At 42.6% G+C, this 25,199-nt stretch overlaps 1 long non-coding RNA gene across 1 annotated transcript; it reads right to left on the bottom strand.

The window, feature by feature from the left end:
• Positions 1-4,082: 4,082 nt before the first annotated feature.
• Positions 4,083-22,951, bottom strand: LOC117522494. The gene is made up of 3 exons (XR_004564227.1): positions 22,941-22,951; positions 4,640-4,646; positions 4,083-4,204 (listed from the first exon to the last, which is right to left on the bottom strand). It is a non-coding gene; the product is annotated as an uncharacterized LOC117522494 (long non-coding RNA).
• Between the last annotated feature and the right edge of the window lie 2,248 nt (positions 22,952-25,199).

Genomic DNA, 25,199 nt, shown 5'->3' with positions numbered 1-25,199 from the left:
GGAACATGTCCTGCTGTTAAACAATTTCTCATATACTCACTCCACTGAAAGCCATCAAAAGCCGCCTGGATTTTACAAATGGTTATCAACACGGAGGTGTTTTTCCTGTGCCGCCGCACCGCGTCGGCTGCGTCCCGACGCGCGGACCCGTCCGCACGTCTTTCATTAAAAAAATCTCCTTTAACAGTGGAATATCCGGATAAAATGCCGAAACCGACTTCTTCTGAAACTTCTCTGTTCTCTCACGACGTCCTGGATCAATAGAGCCTGAAATGTGGAGGTTTTCAGCTTGAACAGGCTGACGACGGCGGCTGAGAGCGCTGAGCGACGTCTCGCACCGTGGGAAGTCCTTAAAGCGACAGAATCAGCTCAAAATCTCTCATCAGCCATTAAAATTTTCACTGAAAACCAGCTTAATTTTTCGAACCATGTCCACTTTGATGTGTCTCACAGGTTTGGAAAAAGTTTGATCAAACAACGCGCCAGTCTCTCAGCAACTTCTCAGACAAAGGAATTCCGACGAGGGGCTGGACGACTCCTCCCACAAGGAGTGCTCACAGGCGAATGACGTCACCGACAGGCGTGGAAAAACTCATGCATGCGCACGAGGGTTCAAGCATGTCTGACGTAAAAACATATGAATGAAATCCATATAGTTTTTGAAAAAAATAAAAAGGACCTATACTTTATTGACAGCCCTCGTATATTGGTTATATTTAGGTTATGGTGATCAGAAACATTTCTAAAACATTTTCCTAATTTTGATGAAAGATATCTTTAGGTAACTTTCTGTATTGTTACCAGAACCTTTAAGTTTCCTGAAAAACATTCCCGGAATGTCAGGCCTAACGTTCTCAAAACATTTTTTGCTGACATTACTATCAAACGTTCTGGGGGGGGGACTTTACTCCGAATGTTACAAGAACTTTATAGTTAACGTTCTGATGACATTTGACAAATGTTCTTATAATGTTTTGGGAACTTTATTTTGTTAGCTGGGTTGTCCCGGAGACTGCATGGATTTGATCAAATGAAGCATGTTCTGTTTGTGACAGTCCAATTTTGAAGAAATTCACAGTTTGAAACCGCACTTGACAGTGTGGCACTAAGGTGTCCTGTGGCAACTCACAACTAACTGAACATGAAGTCCAAAGATCAAATCAAGCAGAATGATTGACACATGTCTGTTCATGTTGCAGGATCTGAAGTAGCACCTGTCAGGGAAACACCTCAGAGTGTGACATCTGTTCTGTCCGGACACCAGGCCGCGCCTCACAGTCTCAAACGTAAGAGAGAGGCGTGCAGCACATTTGACCCGACAGAGGAGAGGCGAGACGTGCACAGTGCGTTCACAGTCTTCAGCATGAAGAGGAAGCCTGCTGTCCTCGCTATGTTCCCACAGCACATCATGTATGACAGCAACATTTTGGAGGAGATTTTAAGACAACAAGTAAGTCTGTCTGTTCCTGCAAGAGTGTTACAAACTTCACTGTGGGACAGAAGGAGTTTTTTTTACAATCACATGTTCTCTATTGATTATTATTATTTCATTCATGAAGTGTGGGAGTGGGCGCTGCAGAGCGTGCACTCTATTTATGGTGAGCCAGGGTGCAGGTCTGTGCACGGGCATGAGCCTGTTGTCGTATCAGTCTTTGTGTGCTAAGTGTGTTGTCGTCTGTCCACAGTGGAAAGATTTACCCAGCAAGGAAAAAGGACGTTACTACACAATGGCTCATGAAATGAAAATGAGCTCCGTCCAGCTGCAATGTGACACAGTGAGTTCACCCTGATGACATTCACCTCATACATGCTGCATATCACTGCTCAGAGACTATATTTCTTTTCTGACACCACACAAAAATTGAAATGTTTGTTTTTGGTACAGGGTGCAAAGAGGTTGAAGATGGACAAACTTTTAACTAACATCAAAGGTAAGTGAGTTTTATTGTGAATAACAAAAAACATTTATGTAAAATTTAACATATCAGGGTCAGCAAGAAAAAAAAAACAAAAAACACAATGCATTTGAAAAACCTGTTGTGTCGTCAATAAGTGCACCCAAACTTTGTGAAAGAAGACTTCTGAGCCCAAGCCTTCACAAATCCACTGCACTAATAACCAAGATCTGGACCCATAACTGAATTGGGTCCGAACCAAATATTAGTTTGTCGAACTGGGGCACATTTCATTTTATTAACAGCAGCTCAGTGGAGCAGCGGTTTGCAGTAATTAGTCACAGGAAGAAGGTCTTGGGTTTAGTTCCAACAAATCCCATTTGGTTCCTGTTCTGAGTTTACATGTTCCCAGCTGACACATAATGTTTTGGTTGCGTTATATATTGGTTATATTTAGGTTATAATTAGAAGAAATGTTTCTAGAGCATTTTCCTCATGTTATTACTTCCTTTTATACATTTCCAAGTAATGTTTATAGTTGAGGGAAATTTGATAAATATTAATTCTAGTCTCACCGTCGTTCTCACTTGAAATTTCTTTCAATAACAAGACTATGACTTTGGGTAACGCTACCAAATTGTTCTGGGAACCAAAAAGAAACTTTCCTCTGGAATGTTACAAGAACTTCACAGTTAACGTTCTGATAACATTTGACAAATGTTCTTATAATGTTTTGGGAACTTTATTTTGTTAGCTGGGTTGTCCCGGAGACTGCATGGATTTGATCAAATGAAGCATGTTCTGTTTGTGACACTCCAATTTTGAACAAATTCACAGTTTGAAACCACACTCGACAGTGTGGCACTAAGGTGTCCTGTGGCAAATCGCAACTAATGCTGCGTTTACACATAATGACGACAAGTCACGAATGCCACGAAGTACACATTCTTGGCCGTTGATCACGAATGTGATGATTCGGGGCGGAGGCATCAGGTGTCCTCAGGAATTGGTGCAACCTGTTACCACACGTTACGATTAATGGCACATGTTGCTGGAGAATTATCAGGAACCATTACCCACAGTCAAGAATAGTGCTCCGTGTTGTTGCGCGCTATTGCACGTAACAGCGCATCGTTAAGTTCTGTCACGTTGTGAACGAGGTGAATTGCCTCCACACACACACCCATATTCATCCAACTGAATTAGAGTGGAGCAGAGAGGAGGAGGAGGACAGAGCTAGATGTGTGGCTTCATGCGGCTCTCGTCTCGGGCATTTTCCCAAACATCAGGCACATGCAGCAGGTGGAACACCTGCAGGAGCGCGCTGAAGACCACTGAAATTAGACTTTTAGCTGACTTCGTGTCAGCAATCAAACTGAATGCGATGCAGCAGGGTTTAATTGTGCGCACGCTTCTTCCTCCGCCGGACTGGAGGAGGTGCAGAGATGTCTGGCTGAACGCGAGTCTCCTCTCGCTCCTCTGGCTCAGACTCCTCCTCCCGCTCATCGGTTACAACAGCAGATGGAACACCTGCAGGAGCATCCTGATTAGCTTCAGCAGGAACTGTGGAACGGCATTTGGAGCCAAGTTTAATTGTGCGCATGTGACAGAAAACTGATTCGTCGTGGCGCGCGGTGAAATGTGACGTCGCGTTACAAGTCGTGTGAAAACTTGACAGTTTCCGTGTCACTTCGTAATAACGCGTGACAGTTTGGGCTCCAAGAACCATCACAGGAACCACTACGAACGTTGTCACGTTCTATTAAGGATCACTACTCATCAAGATGGATCAATACGCTCAGTTGCAACCTCCACGACGTGAGACGAAATGAGGGTGGTGTGTGACATTCGTGGAAGATTTTTTCACAGGCAAAAACATGCTCCACAAATATCAAGAATATCACTCACCAACACGCACTATTAAGAAACCTATTCAGATGCGTTAAGTCACATTAAGAATGTCAGGAATGTGTCACGAATGACAGAAAAATGACATTCGTAACGCGTCTTGGTTATGTGTAAACGTACCTTAACATGAAGTCCAAAGATCAAATCAAGCAGAATGATTGACACATGTCTGTTCATGTTGCAGGACCTGAAGTAGCACCTGTCAGGGAAACACCTCAGACTGTGACGTCTGTTCTGTCAGGACCCCAGGCCGCGCCTCACAGTCTCAAACGTAAGAGAGAGGCGTGCAGCACGTTTGACCCGACAGAGACGCGAGACGTGCACAGTCCTTGTGTGAACAGCACGCCCAGTGCGTTCACACTCTTCAGCATGAAGAGGAAGCCTGCTGTCCTCGCGACGTTCTCACAGTGCGTCACGAACAACAGCAACATGTTGGAGGAGATTTTAAGACAACAAGTAAGTCTGTCTGTTCCTGCAGGAGTGTTAGAAACGTCACTGTGGGACAGAAGGAATTTTTTACAATCACACATGTTCTCTATTGATTATTATTATTTCATTCATGAAGTGTGGGAGTGGGCGCTGCAGAGCATGCACTATTTATGGTGAGCCAGGGTGCAGATCTGTGCACGGGCATGAGCCTGTTGTCATATCAGTCTGTGTGTGCTGAGTGTGTTGTCGTCTGTCCACAGTGGAAAGATTTATCCAGCAAGGAAAAGGGATGTTACTATAGAATGGCTCATGAAATGAAAATGAGCCCTGTCCAGCAGCAACGTGACACAGTGAGTTCACCCTGCTGACATTCACCTCATACATGCTGCATGTTTGACACAGTCGACCACACAACTCTTTTAAATCGTTTGGAAAACTGTGTGGGGGTTAGGGGGACCGCCCTGGAGCGGTTCAGGTCTTATCTCAGTGGGAGGAGCTGCTCTGTCAAATTGGGGGATTTCACCTCTTCCTCTGCGTCTCTAAATTATGGAGTACCACAGGGGTCAATCCTAGAGCCTGTTCTTTTTGCCCTCTACATCCTCCATCTGAGTCAAATCTTAAAAAATCATGGCTTACAGTATCATTTTTACGCAGATGACTGCCAGATTTACCTGCCACTCAAAAAACTTGCTTCTGGACCTTTGGCGCCTCTTTTGAACCGTTTGAGTGACGTCAAGGCTTGGTTGGCCCACAACGTTTTAAGTCTAAACTAGAAGCACTCAGAGTGCAAACCTCCGCCAAGGCCATGGGGTCACTGACGCCATAACATCTACACGCCGTGGAATCACTGAACCTAAAAAAGTCTAACAATGATGTTTGCTCAGTAGTAAAAAAGTTTCATCTGCTGTGACTGGATAGTATGTATCCTTAGCGCTTGGCATCACAGTTTATTGCAACTTGCACCTTTCCCAGAAGCTACTGTCATCTGAGCACTGATATTGATATTGCATGTGCTTACAGACAAAAACAAATAAGAGACAAAATTCAATTTATTATTCAACTAAACTGCAAATATATTAATTTTTTAACATTTCATAAACACTTCGCTAAACAAGGCCATAGGGTAACTGACTCTAAAGAGATTCCCTCCTTGGCACAGTGATCTATTTCTTTTTGTCTCTTTCTCTAAAATTGTATATAATAATCATTAGATTATTAATATATAAACAAAAATAAATTTAAGAAATATTACAATTTGAAAACAAATGCACCCGAACGTGATGACAGCTGCAACTGCTTAATGCTAACTTTTAACATTGAAAATGCCATAGACATGCTAACGTGTTAGCATCGTGATCCGGACCACTAAAATTTAATCACTTGTTCCTCTTGTCATTTCCAACACAAAATTTCATCAAAATCTGTTCAAAACGTTTTGAGTTATCCTGCTGACAAACAGACAAAAAACAAACGCGACAACATAACCTCCTTGGCGGAGGTAATGAGGATTAAACAGAGGTCATTTTATTTGGAAATATTGACCCCTCTTGGACTTGGGCCCTCTTAAACAGTACATGAAACAGTCTGTCACCAACCTCGGCATCATTATTGACAAAGGTTTAAAATTTGACAAGCAGGTAAATGCCGTTGTCAACTCTGGATTTTATCATTTGCGTCTTTTATCTAAAGTTAAAACTTTTTTATGTTTTAATGCTTTCGAACAAGTCATGCACACTTTTGTCTCCTCTCGTTTAGACTACTGTAATGCACTTTTTATCGGCATCAGCCAAAATGCACTTTCTCGCTTACAGTTGGTCCAAAATTCTGCTGCGCGTCTCTTAACTGGTAGCAGAAAGCGAGAGCACATCACTCCGGTTTTGGCGTCTCTGCACTGGCTTCCAGTTCATTTTAGAGTTGACTAAGATTTTATTGTTTGTTTTTAAAGCTTTGAATGGACTGGCCCCGACGTACATTTCGGACATAATCCAAATTTATCAGCCTATCCGTGCTTTGCGGTCCGAGGACCAGTTCCAGCTTGTGCTGCCTGTGATGAGACTTAAAACTAGGGGAGACAGGGCTTTTTCTGTGGTGGGCCCTCAACTATGGAATGATTTGCCCCATAACATTCGAACAGCCCCCACTGTTGAGTGTTTTAAGTCTCGTCTAAAGACCCATTTTTATGCTTTGGCTTTTAACACCGTGTGAATGTGTGGTCCTCTGTGTGTCTTTTTTTTTTTGTACAGCACTTTGGAAATGTGCTATATAAATAAAGGGTATGGTATGGTATGTTCATAATATCACTGCTCAGAGACAAACTGCTTGATATTAGAAAATGTACAGAGAGTCTAATAAGTTGTTTTGTTTTGTTTTTTTTACTCCAAAGGCGTTCAGTGCTGAGAGTCCCACTGTGACTGAAGGTAAGATAGTTTTACTGTGAATATGAACGTATTTTTATGATAAAATATCTTTGTTGTGATCACTTAAAAACAAGATAATACATCACAGTCACTCAACCTGTCATCAACATATATGTATGTATCAAAGTGGTGAAGTCTTTAAGATTATGGACTTGATGAAACAGTAAATACTGACCACACTTCATCATATTTGTCATGACGATAACAAAACACCAGATACATTTTTTTCCTGCAGTGCATGACCCACAAGTTCATAAACCTGTAAGCCTCCCGGTTGTATGATCTTAATTTTGATGTCAAATTATACCCAAAGACAAAACTTTTCTTTCAACTGCGATTTTTTTATATTCTGTCCAGTTTATCTCTTATACACATGAAAACAGATTAATTGGCTGTAATGTTGCCAAACGCTCATTTCATCAGAGTCAAAGTGGAAAGATTAATTTTCTAAGCTGCCACAAAGATACAGTGGAGATAACAGTCAGACTCAACACTAAAACACATTATACTTGAAGACTGATTGAGCAAAAGAAATCAAAAATTTACAGAATTTTTATTTCTGCTTTTGTTTTTTTCAAATTGTCAATTTATTTTGTGTAAATATCTGAATGTTGTTTAGGGCCCCTTCACACATAGTACAAATAAGAACAAATCAGAGTGAATCACAGCGGAACAACTCGTATGATGGAACCACGAAAACATCGAGGCGACGGGCAGGCGTGAACAAACCTGCTGCGACGGTTTCGTGCACGTGGGGACACAGTGATAAATAATAAATAAGATCATTGTGGAATGACCAGTAATTTTTATTTTTGTTATGTTGCAGAATGTCCACAGGACTTGTTACAGCCAAAGCGACGTTGTGTGTGCCCAGAAGGTGATGGAACGGAAACACAGAGCGCTGCAACGATCCAGCCACTCATGCAGAGTGAAACCTTGCAGCTATTGATGCAAACCAAAGACAGTTTAACAATGCAGCAGCCAACATGTCCCGCTGGGATGCAGCAGCCAACATGTCCCGCTGGGATGCAGCAGCCAACATGTCCCGCTGGGATGCAGCAGCTAACACTCCTGTGCAGCAAGACTGGCACAGATTTAGAAAATAAAGTGTTTTGACCAATTTTGCAATTTTTATATTTTTCATGTTTTCGGCAAAAAGCAAAGTTTTTAAATTCACTGGTACTTTTTTATCTGGCAGTTTAATACAACAATTAAGGATTTTATTTTAATATATTGTGTATATGTAAAATACTGGACTCCTTGTTTTCATCCAGGTACACAGGGAAAAGATCCTTATTTTTTATTTTCAGGCTTCAGGTCCCAGTCTGAACACAGTTTGAAAAAAAACTAAACGGTCGGACTTTTAATTGCAGAAATTACTCTGCTCTCACTTTACACAAATCGGCGAGTGTCGGAGCTGAACTTTAATTTGTACCTCTGCACGTCCAGACTGCTCGGGCTTTTTAATGGAAATACATTGTGATCGGAGGTGCTGAACATCTACAAGACTCCTGCATCACATACGCCTCATTAATGACGGGTCAAAATTTCCTCAGAATTTTTTTTTTCTGCCAAATGTATTTGATCCATTATCAAAATGTTATCTGCGTGTGCACTGTAAAAACTATTAAAATATCATGAGAGATAAAGGATTGAAAGCAGCAAAGTGTGAAATCACAGTCTGAGGATTTAATAGGTGCACGTCAGGCAGCAGGCTGTGCACGGTGTGAAAAAAAACAACAAAAATGGTCGGACATTTAATCATGTAAATGTCTCCGGTCCCATATGCGAGGGGGTTTAATGGAAATACATCTGCTGTAAAAAATCAGGCGACTGAATATCTGGTTTATATGACAGTTTAGGTGAGTTTTACTGTAGATGGGACTGAACAATAAATGTACCTCTCAAACCTTTGATGATGAAATCGGCTTCCATCCCACACGGCTGACTTTATTTTCCCAAACTTTTCTTCTGTTCGGATCTGAAGGGAATCTGTACATCTTGAAGCCCTTGTTGTGTCTATTTGTGCATCTAAATGCACAACAACCCATCATTTTCAGCAAATAAAATAGCTGGATTTACATGCTGACACAATAACAGCGAATGCTATTTTGAAACCAAGATGGCACCATGAGTCACGTGACTGATTTTTTAGATCGAAGCACTGCTTAGATTGGTTCAAGGTCCAAAGCAAAACCGCGCTGTGGAAAAGTTGATAAGAGAAATTATCATTTTCCTGACAAACACCCCTAAAAACAACGGCCAATCTGAAGGACCGATGAGGGAATTGTTAAGCAAAAAGGTTATTGATGTCGGTGGATCGAATCATTTCTTAACGATACCCGAAAGGAATCGATTCTCGATACCCATCCCTAGCCACAATTACACCACGTTCAGACACATTTCACCAAAAATACGCTGTAAAAAAATGCCATTTTGGCAGTTATTGTGCTTTTTATGGCGTAATTAAAAATGCCGCCGTTAAATGCGCCGTAAATGTGTCAAAAATACTTTTTTTTTTTTTTTTTTGCTGTAATGGAGCCCTTAAAAAGCACTGTAAAAACGTTCAGATGCACACAACACGCATAAAATATGTAAAAAAATGGTGTTTGCGCAGTATGATAATCATCTCCAGCCTCCTTTTATCTCAGCCACTGAACTTGAAGTGTTTGTGCCCATTCGCACAAACATGCGCACTAAAAGTGGACGCTCTCATTTTGGCCGAACTTCTAGCCAGTTTTGGGTATTCTGTGTTAGTACGTGCCTGCGGCCGACGTGCTTGATGAATTCCTGTTCAAAAAGTAGTTCCCAGATAATTGTGATAATTCCTGTGAGGTAATGAGTATATCTCATCTGAATTAATTCAGAAATTTACCAGTAAAGCCAGAGTCATCAATCCAGATACCCTGGTAATTACACGTGTGAACCACCTCGATTTCATTTCCCTCCAGAGTGGTCACTGAGGGAATCATTTATGACCACTTCTTAGAGGATTTCTGCAGGGATTCAATGGCCTGGACAAGTGTTGAACCACAGCAATAAATAACAGTGTTATCAGCATAAAATAAATAAAAACTGAGTTTTTTACGGTGTAGTTTTGGTGATACGTGACTGAAAGCGGCGTATTTGTGGCACTGTTGGCTTGTCATACTTCTCATCTTAAACCGCCATGGTGCCCCACTATACGGTGCATGAGGAAAGTATTCACAGCGCTTTACTTTTTCCACATTTTGGTATCTTACAGCCTTATTCCAAAATGGATGACATTCATTTTTTTTTCTCAAAATTCTACACACAATATCCCATAATGACAATGTTAAAAAGTTTTTTTTTTTTTTTTAGATTTAAAAAATTTATTATAAAAAAAAAAACTAAGAAATGTCTTAGTTGCATTTCTTACAACTGCAAATGACAGTAACTTTTTGTAATACTGTTTTTACTTGGGTAGGAAAATTTTATTTTGTATATCTGTAAAATTGCATTTTGATTAATGAGTGGGTAATACTGGGTGGGTAATTGCTGTCATTTTGGACATTGTTTTTAACTTAAGTTAGATTGATGTCAAATACTTTCTTACTTCACAACATAAATATAACAAAGCAGAGGTGTCTCGACAGTCCATGTACAGTCAAAGAATTTGGTGACTTTTTTGGGTGTTAAACACAAAATCTCTTATATGCAATGGTAAAATATAGAGAAAAGAACATTTTCATATTACGGTGTCTCTAAGCCATGGGTTAAAGCAATAAATTTTCATCTGACTGAAATTTTTTCCTGGCAAAAATCAATGCCAGCAATTCCCTAAAATGTGGCGTATGGGGGTACACACTCTTTTTTCCTCAATAAATAGAATAAACACATTATACAGTATACAAATCTATTCTAAATAGCCTCTAAGGAGAGACAGACAAAGCATAAAAAGAATGCAAAACTTGAACATAAAGGTACATAAAAGGGTGGTGGGGGGCAGGGTGTAGTCTTGATTCTGGGGAGTTTGGGGGTGCCCCCCCAGAACAATTCACTTCAAACTATGGGTTCTGGCGGATCTCCCTCAGAAATTTTTTGAAAGAGCAAGTCAAATTTTGTATATTCTGGTGAATTTTAATGAGTATGAAGCCCTCTAAAACAAACAAAACTCACTTCAATCTGTGAAGTAACAACACAGTACTGTTTAGGGGGGGGTCTGGGGGATCTCCCCTAGAAATTTTTTAAAAGAGCAAGTCAAATTTTGTATATTCTGGTGAATTTTAATTGGTATGAAGCCCTCTAAAACAAAGAAAAGTGGCTTCAAACTGTTAAGTAAAAAGACATTATTGATTATGGGGGGTCTGGGGGATCTCCCCCAGACATTTTTGAAAAGAGCAAGTCAAATTTTGTATATTCGGGTGAATTTTAATGGGTATGAAGCCCTCTAAAACAAAGAAAACTCACTTCAATCTATGGGGGTCTGGGGGATCTCCACCAGAAATTTTTGAAAAGAGCAAGTCAAATTTTGTATATTCTGGTGAATTTTAATGGGTATGAAGCCCTCTAAAACAAAGAAAACTCACTTCAAACTATGGGGTCTGGGGGATCTCCCCCAGAAATTTTTTGAAAAGAGCAAGTCAAATTTTGCATATTCTGGTGAATTTTAATGGGTATGAAGCCCTCTGAAACAAAGAAAAGTCACTTCAAAGTGTGGTTCCTCTGTAGCTCTGCACTACTCAACTGTTCCCTAGGGATTACATGCAGTTGGACTGGGTATGTGTACATATCTGGGATGGCAGTCGGTCGTACTCCAAGCTGATCTACACACCGACTTTCAGGGTCTGAGGGTCCCTGGACTGAGACTTTGTTGCAGAGCGCTTTCACTCCCAATGGAGGTATGCACCCTACCTCTTCAGGGTTTGCATTCCTAGACAACAGGTCTGCATCAACATTTTCACATCCTGGCATGTATTGTATGCCAAAATCTTAAGTGGACAGGGCTGCTAGCCACCTATGACCAGTAGCATTGAGTTTGGCCATGGTAAGAACATAGGTCAGTGGACTGTTCTCAGTTCTCACTGTGAACTTGGCGATAGCAATATGCTTTTCCTTTTTTATCAATCTGTTGTGGTCAGCGCTCTATTATTTGCTGTTGTGTGTTGGGGGAACAGCCTATCTGTTAAGGACAGTAACAGACTGGACAAATTTGTCAGGAAGTGCGTGTCAGTGATGGGGAGGGAGGTGGCCTCTGTGGGTGAACTGGTAGAGTGTAGGTTGAGGTGTATTATGAATTCCGTTAACAACAAATCTCATCCTCTACACGACACTGTGGTTGCTCAGAAAAGCAACCGCAGTGACAGATTCCTCTCCATGAGATGCAGGACTGAGAGGTATAGAAGATCATTTGTCCTGGCCGCCATGAGATTGTTTAACGCTTGTTGTTAATGTAGTTTTACTTCCATGTGTTTTTATATTTGTCTTATTTATTGGTATTTTATTGTATGGATGAACTGTGTATGTATGTATGCTCTCGGGCAGATGAATTTCCCCTTACAGGGGATGAATAAAGTATCTATCTATCTATCTTTCAACACCAGGAACTCAAGCTGACGGACAGGATAATTTCTCGCAGAATTGCTCAATTTACGACTGGCAAAGGCCACGGGACGCAACCCTCCAGGATATTCCTGGTTGAGCACTGCCCCTAAACCATCAAAGCTGGCGTCCACATGCAGTATATAAGGCTTTGTTGGGTCTGCAAAAGCCAGGATGGGAGCATGTGTGAGACAATGGATTATCTTTTGGAAAGCAGCACGACAGGCAGCAGTCCACTGAGCTCCAAAAGGCTCTTTTTATAGTAGGTGGCCTGGGGCTTTGCAGCCTTCGTATCTCTCTGGGCTGGTGGGTAGCCTTTTGTCAAATCTGTCAAGGGTCTCACAATCGCAGAGTAGTTGGCAATGAACCTTCTATAATACCCACAGAAACCCAAAAAAGACTGCAGGTTCCTTAGGTCAGTGGGCTGCTCCCAGTTTGTGACAGCTCTTATTTTTTCAGGATCTGTGGCGATCCCTGAGGCTGATACAATGTGGCCGACATACTTGACCTGTGGCTGACAAAACGGTCATTTGTTAATTGATAATTTCTTGTTAATTGATAATTCTTGTAACCGGTCCAACACTTTCAGCAGGCGTTCCTTGTGCTCCTCCAGTGTCCTTCCAAACACTATTAGATCATCGAGATACTCCAAACATTGAAGCAAATTCATGTCTCCCACAGCCTTCTCCGTTAGCCGCTGAAATGTGGCTTGGACTCCTGTGATGCCCTGGGGCATGTGCTCAAACTGGAAGAACTCCAGTGGGCATATGAAGGCTGTTTTCTCTGTCTTCATCGGCCATCGCAATTTGGTAGTAGCCATTTCTTAAGTCCAACACTGAAAACCAGTGGCTCCTGGTCATTCTGTCCAAGGCATCATCAATTTGGGGTACTGTGTATTGATCAGGAATAGTTAGTGCATTAAGAGTGTGATAATCTATGCACATCCTGAATGAACCACTTTTTTCTGGCCACCACAATTGGTGAAGCATATGGGCTCCGTGACTCAATTATTCCAGCCGCAAGTAGTGTTTGCAAATGACACCGCACGCCATCAATATCAGCTGGAGCAAGGCGCCTTGAATGTTCTCGGAAAGGTTGAGGGTCACTGATGCGGATGGTATGTTCAACACCCTTGGCAAGCCCCACATCACATTCTCCAAGAGAAAAAACTCCAGCTCGCTCTGCTAATGTCTTAGCAAGTCTCTTTCCAAACAGTGGGTACAGGAGAGTCTCCAAAATTGAATAATGCAGGATCCACTGCGTTAGAAGATACGTTGTCCTTCTGTAGTTCAGTTACTATTTCTGCTTTATGGACATGGGCTACAACAGCGCCCTTGGGGAGGAATCTGGGTTTTAGTGACTCATTTCTCAATAACACTGAAAACTTGTTCACGTTCATATCTGATGGGAGGAGAACACAGGAAGGAACCACAACCCCAGATGGAAGAAAGCAAGGTGCAGGGGCCTCAAGTACCAATACATCTTGTTCCCAAGGCTCTTTGGCAGCCACTTTGCAGGCAGCAAATACTGTGCCCCCTGGGGGAAACTGTCAGTGGTCCATGGCCCATCCATCTTATTTGTCCAACCCAGTCGTCTGCAAGACTAGATGTGGGTTTGGGTTCATTAAGTGCAGGGGGCAGCGCATACACTCGCCATTATTGGGCTGAGCCACCACTACGTTTGTCTTCAGTCTTTGGTTCATGACAAAAACACCTTGCATTGGTTCCAATAATTACTGGTGCTTGTTCTGGGCCGTTAGGGTCTGGGCACACCAGGGCCAACACAGTCTTAGGCTCAGCATGCTCTCCATCATCCAGGAACTGAACATTCATTGCTATATATCCTTTGTAGGGATAGCTGGACTCACTGAGGCCCCAAATAAACTGGAAATGGGATGGAGTGGCAGGTGTGACAGATGTGCTGCATACCAACTCTCAAACATTATGCTTACAGTGGAGCCACTATCGATTAGGGCAGTGGTGGGGTGGCCCTCAATGATTACGTTACCCAGTGAGGGTTCCCCAACCAGCCCTGCAGGAAAGCACGGGGCCTTTGCTGCATCTACGGCACTGCGTTTGACAGAGCAGTTGGTGTTTGGCAGTTTTTTTTTTGTCTTTGGGCTCTTTATGGTTTACTTTGTGTCTCTTTAGAACACAAATAAGTTTCTGTATGACTTTTGCATAGTCCTCAGGGGCTGCACAGTGAGTGGACACATGTCCATCTTCACCACATCGATAGCAGAAGAAATAATCTCCATCACTGTTAGCTCTGGTTTTTTCTTCACGGCCCGGCCAATCAGGACTATGACTTTGTCCTTTATTCTCTCTGCTGCTTGTTTTCCACCCCAACACTTTTGGATGACGAGAGTCTTTGTAGGTTACCCCAACTTGACTCTGCAGGTCTTCTACTTGTCTCTTTACTGCCTGTATCTCACAGCTGGAGTTTGCTTTAGCTTCTTTTTCAGTCTGTATTACTCACATAAACTGCATAGTGGTCACTCGTGTCATCTGAGACTGTAGTTCATCAATCTGTGCTCTTAAATCTCTGGTTTTGTCATCTGGGGGATTACCTTCATCCTCCACTCGTACTTGTCTTATGACAGGCTTGGTTGTACTGCGAGCCACTTTACATCTCAGTAACTGTTGATCTTCTTCCTCTCTAATTTCACTTAGCAATGTTGGGGGGGGGGGGGGGGTATTCTCTCTCTCTCTCTCTATCGCAGCTGTAACAGCATGATGTCTGACTCAGTAGCTCCCCGGAGGAGCTGTTCCACACATGCACGGTCTCTTTGGCTGTAGTCCAAACCTCCTCGTTGCACTACTTTGGTTAGCAGCCGCTTTACCCGCCTCAAAAAAAACAGTCTCTCACCTTGGCACTGACGTAGAGCTCTAAAAGAAAAATAGAGGTCCTCAGCAGTCTGAGAAGTCCCAAAAGCTTTCTCCAGAGCCTCAAGATACTCTTCTGGTGTAGCATCTGGGTCATTTGCTCTCACAGCTTGGGCTATCTCTAGTCAATCAATCAATCAATCAATTTTTTTATATAGCGCCAAATCACAACAAACAGTTGCCCCAAGGCGCTTTATATTGTAAGGCAAGGCCATACAATAATTATGTAAAACCCCAACGGTCAAAACGACCCCCTGTGAGCAAGCACTTGGCTACAGTGGGAAGGAAAAACTCCCTTTTAACAGGAAGAAACCTCCAGCAGAACCAGGCTCAGGGAGGGGCAGTCTTCTGCTGGGACTGGTTGGGGCTGAGGGAGAGAACCAAGAAAAAGACATGCTGTGGAGGGGAGCAGAGATCAATCACTAATGATTAAATGCAGAGTGGTGCATACAGAGCAAAAAGAGAAAGAAACAGTGCATCATGGGAACCCCCCAGCAGTCTACGTCTATAGCAGCATAACTAAGGGATGGTTCAGGGTCACCTGATCCAGCCCTAACTATAAGCTTTAGCAAAAAGGAAAGTTTTAAGCCTAATCTTAAAAGTAGAGAGGGTGTCTGTCTCCCTGATCTGAATTGGGAGCTGGTTCCACAGGAGAGGAGCCTGAAAGCTGAAGGCTCTGCCTCCCATTCTACTCTTACAAACCCTAGGAACTACAAGTAAGCCTGCAGTCTGAGAGCGAAGCGCTCTATTGGGGTGATATGGTACTACGAGGTCCCTAAGATAAGACGGGACCTGATTATTCAAAACCTTATAAGTAAGAAGAAGAATTTTAAATTCTATTCTAGAATTAACAGGAAGCCAATGAAGAGAGGCCAATATGGGTGAGATATGCTCTCTCCTTCTAGTCCCCGTCAGTACTCTAGCTGCAGCATTTTGAATTAACTGAAGGCTTTTTAGGGAACTTTTAGGACAACCTGATAATAATGAATTACAATAGTCCAGCCTAGAGGAAATAAATGCATGAATTAGTTTTTCAGCATCACTCTGAGACAAGACCTTTCTGATTTTAGAGATATTGCGTAAATGCAAAAAAGCAGTCCTACATATTTGTTTAATATGCGCTTTGAATGACATATCCTGATCAAAAATGACTCCAAGATTTCTCACAGTATTACTAGAGGTCAGGGTAATGCCATCCAGAGTAAGGATCTGGTTAGACACCATGTTTCTAAGATTTGTGGGGCCAAGTACAATAACTTCAGTTTTATCTGAGTTTAAAAGCAGGAAATTAGAGGTCATCCATGTCTTTATGTCTGTAAGACAATCCTGCAGTTTAGCTAATTGGTGTGTGTCCTCTGGCTTCATGGATAGATAAAGCTGGGTATCATCTGCGTAACAATGAAAATTTAAGCAATACCGTCTAATAATACTGCCTAAGGGAAGCATGTATAAAGTAAATAAAATTGGTCCTAGCACAGAACCTTGTGGAACTCCATAATTAACTTTAGTCTGTGAAGAAGATTCCCCATTTACATGAACAAATTGTAATCTATTAGACAAATATGATTCAAACCACCGCAGCGCAGTGCCTTTAATACCTATGGCATGCTCTAATCTCTGTAATAAAATTTTATGGTCAACAGTATCAAAAGCAGCACTGAGGTCTAACAGAACAAGCACAGAGATGAGTCCACTGTCCGAGGCCATAAGAAGATCATTTGTAACCTTCACTAATGCTGTTTCTGTACTATGATGAATTCTAAAACCTGACTGAAACTCTTCAAATAGACCATTCCTCTGCAGATGATCAGTTAGCTGTTTTACAACTACCCTTTCAAGAATTTTTGAGAGAAAAGGAAGGTTGGAGATTGGCCTATAATTAGCTAAGATAGCTGGGTCAAGTGATGGCTTTTTAAGTAATGGTTTAATTACTGCCACCTTAAAAGCCTGTGGTACATAGCCAACTAACAAAGATAGATTGATCATATTTAAGATCGAAGCATTAAATAATGGTAGGGCTTCCTTGAGCAGCCTGGTAGGAATGGGGTCTAATAAACATGTTGATGGTTTGGATGAAGTAACTAATGAGAATAACTCAGACAGAACAATCGGAGAGAAAGAGTCTAACCAAATACCGGCATCACTGAAAGCAGCCAAAGATAACGATACGTCTTTGGGATGGTTATGAGTAATTTTTTCTCTAATAGTTAAAATTTTGTTAGCAAAGAAAGTCATGAAGTCATTACTAGTTAAAGTTAATGGAATACTCAGCTCAATAGAGCTCTGACTCTTTGTCAGCCTGGTGCAGACCCTTTTAAACATTCCACAATCCTGTTCATCTTCTCCCGGAGAAAACAATCACATTCCTCCACCATCAATCTTGCCTGTTCCATCCAGGTGTCCAAATTCTCCTCTCCAGTTGGTGTGGGGATTATCCCAGAGAAGGCTCGTAGGTGTCTGAACACATTACTCTCTGAGGTAGGCCTCATGGTCTAGGCCAGTAGATCTCCCAGAGCATGTATAATGGATTCTGCAGAACTCCCGGGCACTGAGTCTGAGATTAGTGTCTCTGGTTCAGTTGTGTCTCTGGGGGGCCATCATTGGTTGGGTGGGGCAGGATTAACCTCACATCTCCTGTGCCAGCAGTTGCTACCTCTGTTGGCCCATGCAGTGTCCAATGTTCACCTCCTTTAACAGGGGGTACATCCAGAGGAATGGCCTTGGGGTTCACTTTTTCACCTCATTCGCACAACACCATTAGCGACTGACTGAGGATTAAACATCCTTCCTCTGACCCTCACTCTTCCCAGGGCTTTGATGGTTGACACTGTCTCCTCATTGTCCTCCACTGTGGTATCCAAGGGGACCAACTTTACCACTAGTGCATGGGCTACCTCTAATCCCTCCCCTTTACACCAGTTTTCTAGAAGTGACATGTTGCCTCTTCTAGTTTCTTACTTCAATAGCTTTGTAACAGCTAATTTGTATAGCTACGTATTATCCAAACAAAACTTGGACTGATAATGATTTAGAAAATTGAACAACTACACCCAAGATTTAAGGGAATGTACTCCCGCAGTTAAGAATGACAGACTAATCCTCTCAAGCTAGTTAATGGGATCCCAGTGGTGCCTCCATTTGTGTAGCACTTCCTAAAGTATCCGGTGCTTTTGGATACAGCATCCCTGATTCGTTAAATTAACCCTGCTATCTTGTTTGACTCCTGTCACCCTTTCATAGAATGTCCTGTAACAGGGGCGTCGGCCTGGGGGGGGGGGGGGGGGTAAAGGGTACTATGTACCCAGGGCCCAGAGCACGGGGGGGGGGGGGGGGGGGGGCACAAAAAACTGGCATTAAATACATTTTGTGTTGCATCTTATTAATATCCACACAATTCATGATGTAAAAGAATTTAATTATAATGAATGTATAAATGTTGCGAAACATAATTCTGCTCGAACAATAATATTGAAAGATCTCTGAGGGCCATTCCCACCCCTGCACAGTTGTACAATGGTTTAGTCCAGGCGCACAGGCGGCAGTCTGCCCCATACACACACCCCAAACAGGATCTGACAGAAAGGGGAGGTGTTTAGCAGAGCTGAAACAACTAATCGATTTAATCAATTATTAAAATAGTTATCAACTAATTTAGTCATGGATTAGTTGGCAATAACCTTGTTTTACCACGAATGTTTCGTTTGTTCCATATAAATCAACCGTTTCTGCAGCGCGGCTTTGCTTAGAACCTTGAACCAATCAAAGCAATGATTCGCAGATCGAAGCAGTGCTTCCATCTGCTGCTTTGTTGATTCATTGCTTTATTTCGCTTTATCTTAGTTTTTCCCCACTAAGACCTAAGAGCATGTCTGTGAGTAATATTTACCTTTTTATGTTCATCTGACCTGTTATGGTCTTCTGAAACAGTTGATAGATGTATTTTATAACTTAAAAACGGGACCGATGCTAACACGTTAGCATGTCTACAGCGTTTTCAATGTTAAAGCTAGCATTAAACTGTTGCAGCTGTCAGCACATTTGTGTGCTTTTGTTTTCTGTATAATAATTCATGGCTCAGCGTTTGTTGTCGTAAAAGAGTCAAATGTATTACAAATTGTAATATTTTTTTAATTTATTTTTACTTATATATTAGTAATAGGGATGTGAATCGTTCAACAACTCACCATTCAATTTGATTCCGATTCTTGGGGTGACGATTCGATTCAGAATCGATTTTCTGTTGCTATTTCTTCATTTTCAGAGTCTTATTGGTGGTAGTGGTTAGCTTGTATCAGCACATTCAACTGCAGAGGTTCTTAAGATAAACTTTACTGTCCCTCTCGGGGAAATTTGTATTGGGATGATTCTTGTATAAAAATTGTTTACTGCAACTTGTGTTTTTGTACTTTGTGTTATTTGTGTTTGTCCTTAAATAAGGGCCACCTGTAAGGGTGTAATAATAATAATTCATTAATAATAATAAAATATTCATAACTGACAAACTCAAGTGATTCAGTACAAAACTCAGAACTCATTCATGTTGCTCTGTGTGTGTGTGTGTGTGTGTGCGCGTGTGTACCCGCACACATGCAAAATATGACCAAGGAGGAACAAGACAAATACTGTGTGAACAGAACTGAAAACTCTTTACTCCTACTTACGCACACTGACATTGTGATATTGTTTGCACACACACTCAAAAAAATCAACATAGGTGTTTGCTACATGAACCTGAGTCTAACATGTAGCATCTATGATAGAAAATCAAGTTTTTATGGTTGAGCACCTTCAAGTCATGTAGTTTTAACATAACATGCAACAACTTAAAATTTACTAGATTAATTTATGTTAACACAACCTAATTCCAATGAGTTAAATTTGCAAGTCACCTCTGCTTACAACTCCGTACCAGTAGGCGGCAGTAATGTGCATATTCTTAATTAGGAATGCCCCTCCCTATTTTGTGGTCAAAGCTGATTGAGTCCCTGTGTGGTAACGTCCAGGAACCATCAATTTGAGGAGATACATCACTTGTGGAACAAGGTAAGTGTAATCCTATCATCGATCGAACAGAAAATAGTAAGGGTGCAGAGATGTTACCAACAGTTAGTTATTGTCTTCTTTTGAATGTTGGATTTTTTTCCCATTTTTACTGTTCATAAATATATCTGACGGTCACCATGTGCATGGCCAACTACTGTATGCTAGCAAGCTAGCGTCCTGCGTTGTGCGGCGTCGTACTCATTACAAAACCGCAGGTGAAGGATAATCATGCTGGAACAGAATGTGGCTGAAGCTGTACAGACGCTAAAGGGCCTTTCACACCAAACTTGCAAACGCTCTGATGGGCCTTTCACACTGAATATGTCAGAAGCATCAAATGCATCAAAAATTGGTCTAAAAAGCATTATTTTCAATGAGACACGTTGCTTTTTAGATGCGTCAGAAGCATCACGTCAAAAGCCGAGCTAAACCGACGCTTCTGATGGGAGCGCGCATTGCGGCTTGTCGGCAGGCTGACGCGGTCAAAGTTCAATCCAATCCAACTTTCGACACGCTGAGCTGTGACGTACCTTCGCATTGTCCAATAGGAACGACGTGTCGGGTCAAAACACGGAAGACTAGTGGTAGAAACCACTGATCTGTACAAAATGGATCGGTGTAGAAACCACTGATCTGTACAAAATGGATCTGTGTAGAAACCACTGATCTGTACAAAACGGATTGGTGATTATTTATATCTCATTTCAACCAGAAAAATGTAAATAAATACAAATGTTTACTATAAATGCAACGTGAATAATTTAACAATGACTGCAGTGTGATTGTAAAGTAGGATTTCTGTGACATAAACCTCATGATGATTTTTTTTTTTTTTATAGTCATTTCAACTTGTAATTTCACCAAAATATGTAATTGCCTTTAATGTTATCAGGACAGAGACTTTTCTAAAATATGAATTTGAGCGCAGTAAGTGGAGAGCTTCTATTTGTGCAAATGTCTTTTGACTTTGATTTGTGGACATTTTTAATGATCTGTTCATTTATTGTTAAAATATAAAATGAAACAGCTTTTTAAAAAATAATAAAATAGTTGCTGTTGAAAGAGCCTTTTATTTAGAAGCAGGTGACGTTATGTTGGATTCTCGGGACCAGAGGAAGGTCTCTTATGCAGCTTTGAACTCTGGTGGTGGTCGAATGGATTTCATGGTGTTCAGCTCGTCAATGGAAGTGAAGTGCATCTGTATTTAGGTTGCCTGCACAGCAAATGTTCCTGATTGGGACAAATAAAAAATGTCTTAAAATATAAAGAAACACTAAATAGTTTATATATAAAAAAGAAAAAAAAAAAACGATGGAAAAAATGCCCTCCAAAAAAAGTTATTTAAAATTGAGCTTTTGTAGTCTCTGCAAAAAGCTGTATCTTTATTTGGTAAAAATAAAAAAGACTGAACCATTTACAAATTAAAGCGTTCACTCAGATCAGCTGTGCTAAAAGGCTAAGCTAACATTAGCCGATCATTAAACCTTCACAGCAATGCAGTAAACGTCACATTTTATTTTTATATTATTCTCACCTCGATAAAACTGCAGAACTAAACTCCGTTGGGCAAACTGAGACTTCACGTATATCCATATATGAGTGGGTTTGCTCCATCACCCTGGCTGCCTGCCTCGGTCTGCTCAGGGATGATGCCTGAAGGCCGGCTTCTCTGTGCGGGTCAGCCTGCTGTCGGTTCGATCGACGTCCCACCAAGTCGTCAGTCCTTCCTCAGTCGGCGTCACTCCGAAAAGTAGCTGGAAAAAAAGCTTCTCCCAGCGGGGTGATGGGAGAATCGTTCTGTTGTTTTTTAAAGCTTTTTTGTGGTTCAGGCGATGCAAATTCAAGATGGCAACTGCTGAACTTTTTTCAGTTTGTAGAAACAGCCAGAGTGTGACGTAGCAATCTCCGCCCCCTTGCCGCTTCCGAAGCGAAGTGTCTGACGTCACGACGCATTGGAAACGCATTGGCCTGGCGTTACGACGCGCTGGAAAGCTTTGACGCATCGGCCTGACGTGTTCAGTGTGAAAGGCCCATAATGCGTTGCGCAAATGTCGTGGTGCGGTGTGCATAAACCAAGGTTTGCGCGGCACTTGGCGGGAGCGCGCACTATTTGTCGTCAGGTCACCGCGGTCAAAGTTCAACTCAAACCAACTTTTGACGCTGCACGCTGTAACGTAACCCAGAAGACAGAGTGCAGAAATGTGTTTCTCAGACCATCAGAACTGCTAATTTATATATACACTGCAGTTTTCTAAAGAAAATCCTTGCACATTTTACCCCATGATTAATTTCTGATTACTGTACATTTTGAAGTTGGTGTTTCTTACATTAGAAAATTTATAATTAAAATAGTTTAGTTATAAAAGATTTACAAATCTTTGTTCATCTCTAAATTCAAACCATAAGTTGTTCGTTGTTGCAGATGAGGTTTCTTAACATGATGATAGACCTTGGACATTTATCTTTTGACAAATAATGTTCTGTTTTTTATTTTTTGTCATTCGCACCACATTCACACACACTTTCTCATCATAGCAGTTGTTCCACAAACACAGAAAAGCACAGAATATCATTTATTTGTCCTTGAAAACTAATAGAAACCTCAGTTCATAGACTTTATTAACTGTTTTTACATTTTTTTGCTCTTACTAAGATTGTGTTAAGTAATTACATAACACACAATTGATTTCTCCCTTGTCCTGTCTTTCTCAGTTTATCACAGAAATCTGAGTCATTTTACACTGTTGTCTCCTGTTTTAGATCACCCCCATTTGCCATCTTCTGTGAAACTACTCTTCTACGACATCACCAAACAAAAGTGACTGCTGGAAAAGGGAGTCATCTGCTAGCGTGAGGTTTCTGATTAAAATATTGAACCATATAAATATAGTGACAAGCTGTTAAAGATCGAGTAAGGTGAAGATTACGCCCAGATATCTTGATTTTGCTGCTCTGTGTTACTGATATGTGGAGGTGCAAGTAGTGCAGTGTTTCATTTTCTGGTAGATATGATCTATTTAAACATTTAAGATTACATCATCGCCATAGACAATGTTATGTGTTGTGTGGGCCGCCAGAAGAGGAGGTACTGCTGGCCCACCACCAGAGGGCGCCCTGCCTGAAGTGCGGGCTTCAGGCACGAGGGGGCGCTGCCGCCTTACAGGAACAGCCGAGGTGACAGCTGGCACTCATCAACTATGACAGCTGTCACCGATCATCTGCACTTCACCCTGGATAAAAGCAGGATGACACCTCCACCACGTCGCCGAGATATCGTACTTCTTTGAGAGGTAACTTTCTCTGCCTGCGTACTATATTGATTGATTCTAAGAGCTATTGTGTTGCAGCTGTCTACCCAGAGGACCGGCGTGGGTCACGACTGTTTCATCCTTCCTCCCACCAGATAAGTGGTACTCAGAGGCTGCACGAGTGTGTGTAGAGGTGGAGGTGGAATTCCCACCGTTATTGTTACGGGGTGTATACACACCCACACTTGACTGTCTTTGTTCTCCGCCAGCAGTACCAGATCCGACACGCTGAGACGGTGGCCACCTGGGGACTTCGGGACTTGGCGGCTCCAGTATCCTTCAGGTTCGGTGGCGGTGGAAATCGTGTGGTTCCGGTTCATCTCCAGACGGACATCTCCTATCGTCGAGCCTGCCCACACGACACCTTCATTCATTGACTTGTATTTATTCTACATATAATCTGCTGTGTGTGGTTGTGACATTCACAACAGTAAAGTGTTCACATTTAACTTCCTCTATTGTCCGTTCATTTACGCCCCCTGTTGTGGGTCCGTGTCACTACACTTTCCCAACAGGATATCTCGGCCAGCGTCATGGACTCCGAGGGGCGTCACCCAGCTGTTGAACGACCAATGGGAGAGCAGGGAGCGCAGGCGTCTGCAGGAGGCGTGATTGGTGAGCTGCAGCACATCCTCACTGCCTTTACGGCTCGGTTGGATCAGATGACCGAGCAAAACATCCTCCTGAACCGCAGGGTGGAGGCTCTCTCCGCACAGGTGGCGGCGAGCGCTCAGGGCGCTGCGGCAGCTCCTCCTCCTGCCGACCCTGTGCAAGATATGAATGTTCCAGTGGTCGTTCAACAACCCCTCCCACCATCCCCTGAAGCATACATAAGCCCCCCAGAGCCGTACGGAGGTTGTGTGGAGACGTGCGCGGACTTTCTCATGCAGTGTTCGCTCGTCTTTGCACAACGTCCCGTCATGTACGCGTCTGATGCTAGTAAAGTAGCTTATGTAATTAATCTGCTTCGAGGAGAGGCACGCGCTTGGACTACGGCGCTTTGGGAGCAAAATTCACGGCTCCTTCATACGTATACTGGGTTTGTGAGGGAGTTCAGAACAGTGTTTGATCACCCTAACAGAGTAAAGGACCGCTACATAGGGCCTTTCCGGATCCTCAAGGTCCTCAGTCCCACCGCAGTGAGTCTCCAACTCCCGGCCTCACTGCGGATCCATCCAGTCTTTCATGTGTCTCGGTTGAAACCGCATCACACCTCACCCCTCTGTACTCCCGGTCCGGTGCCGCCTCCTGCCCGTATCATCGACGGGGAGCCAGCTTGGACAGTACGCCGGCTCTTGGATGTCCGTCGAATGGGCCGGGGCTTCCAATATTTGGTGGACTGGGAGGGGTATGGACCCGAAGAACGCTCCTGGGTGAAGAGGAGCTTCATCCTGGACCCGGCCCTCCTGGTCGATTTCTACCGACGCCACCCGGACAAGCCTGGTCGGGCGCCAGGAGGCGCCCGTTGAGGGGGGGGTCCTGTTGTGTGGGCCGCCAGAAGAGGAGGTACTGCTGGCCCACCACCAGAGGGCGCCCTGCCTGAAGTGCGGGCCTTAGGCATGAGGGGGCGCTGCCGCCTTACAGGAACAGCTGAGGTGACAGCTGTCACTCATCAACTATGACAGCTGTCACCGATCATCTGCACTTCACCCTGGATAAAAGCAGGATGACACCTCCACCACGTCGCCGCTCAAGCAGCTTGGATACCCAGAGGTTGGACTGAATTGCCTGACAAATAAACCTGCAGACAAA

Source organism: Thalassophryne amazonica, chromosome 12 (genome assembly GCF_902500255.1).
Source record: "Thalassophryne amazonica chromosome 12, fThaAma1.1, whole genome shotgun sequence".
Lineage (NCBI taxonomy): Eukaryota > Metazoa > Chordata > Actinopteri > Batrachoidiformes > Batrachoididae > Thalassophryne > Thalassophryne amazonica.
Note: the sequence above shows the minus strand (reverse complement) of the source record. Positions and strands in the feature narration are given on the sequence as shown.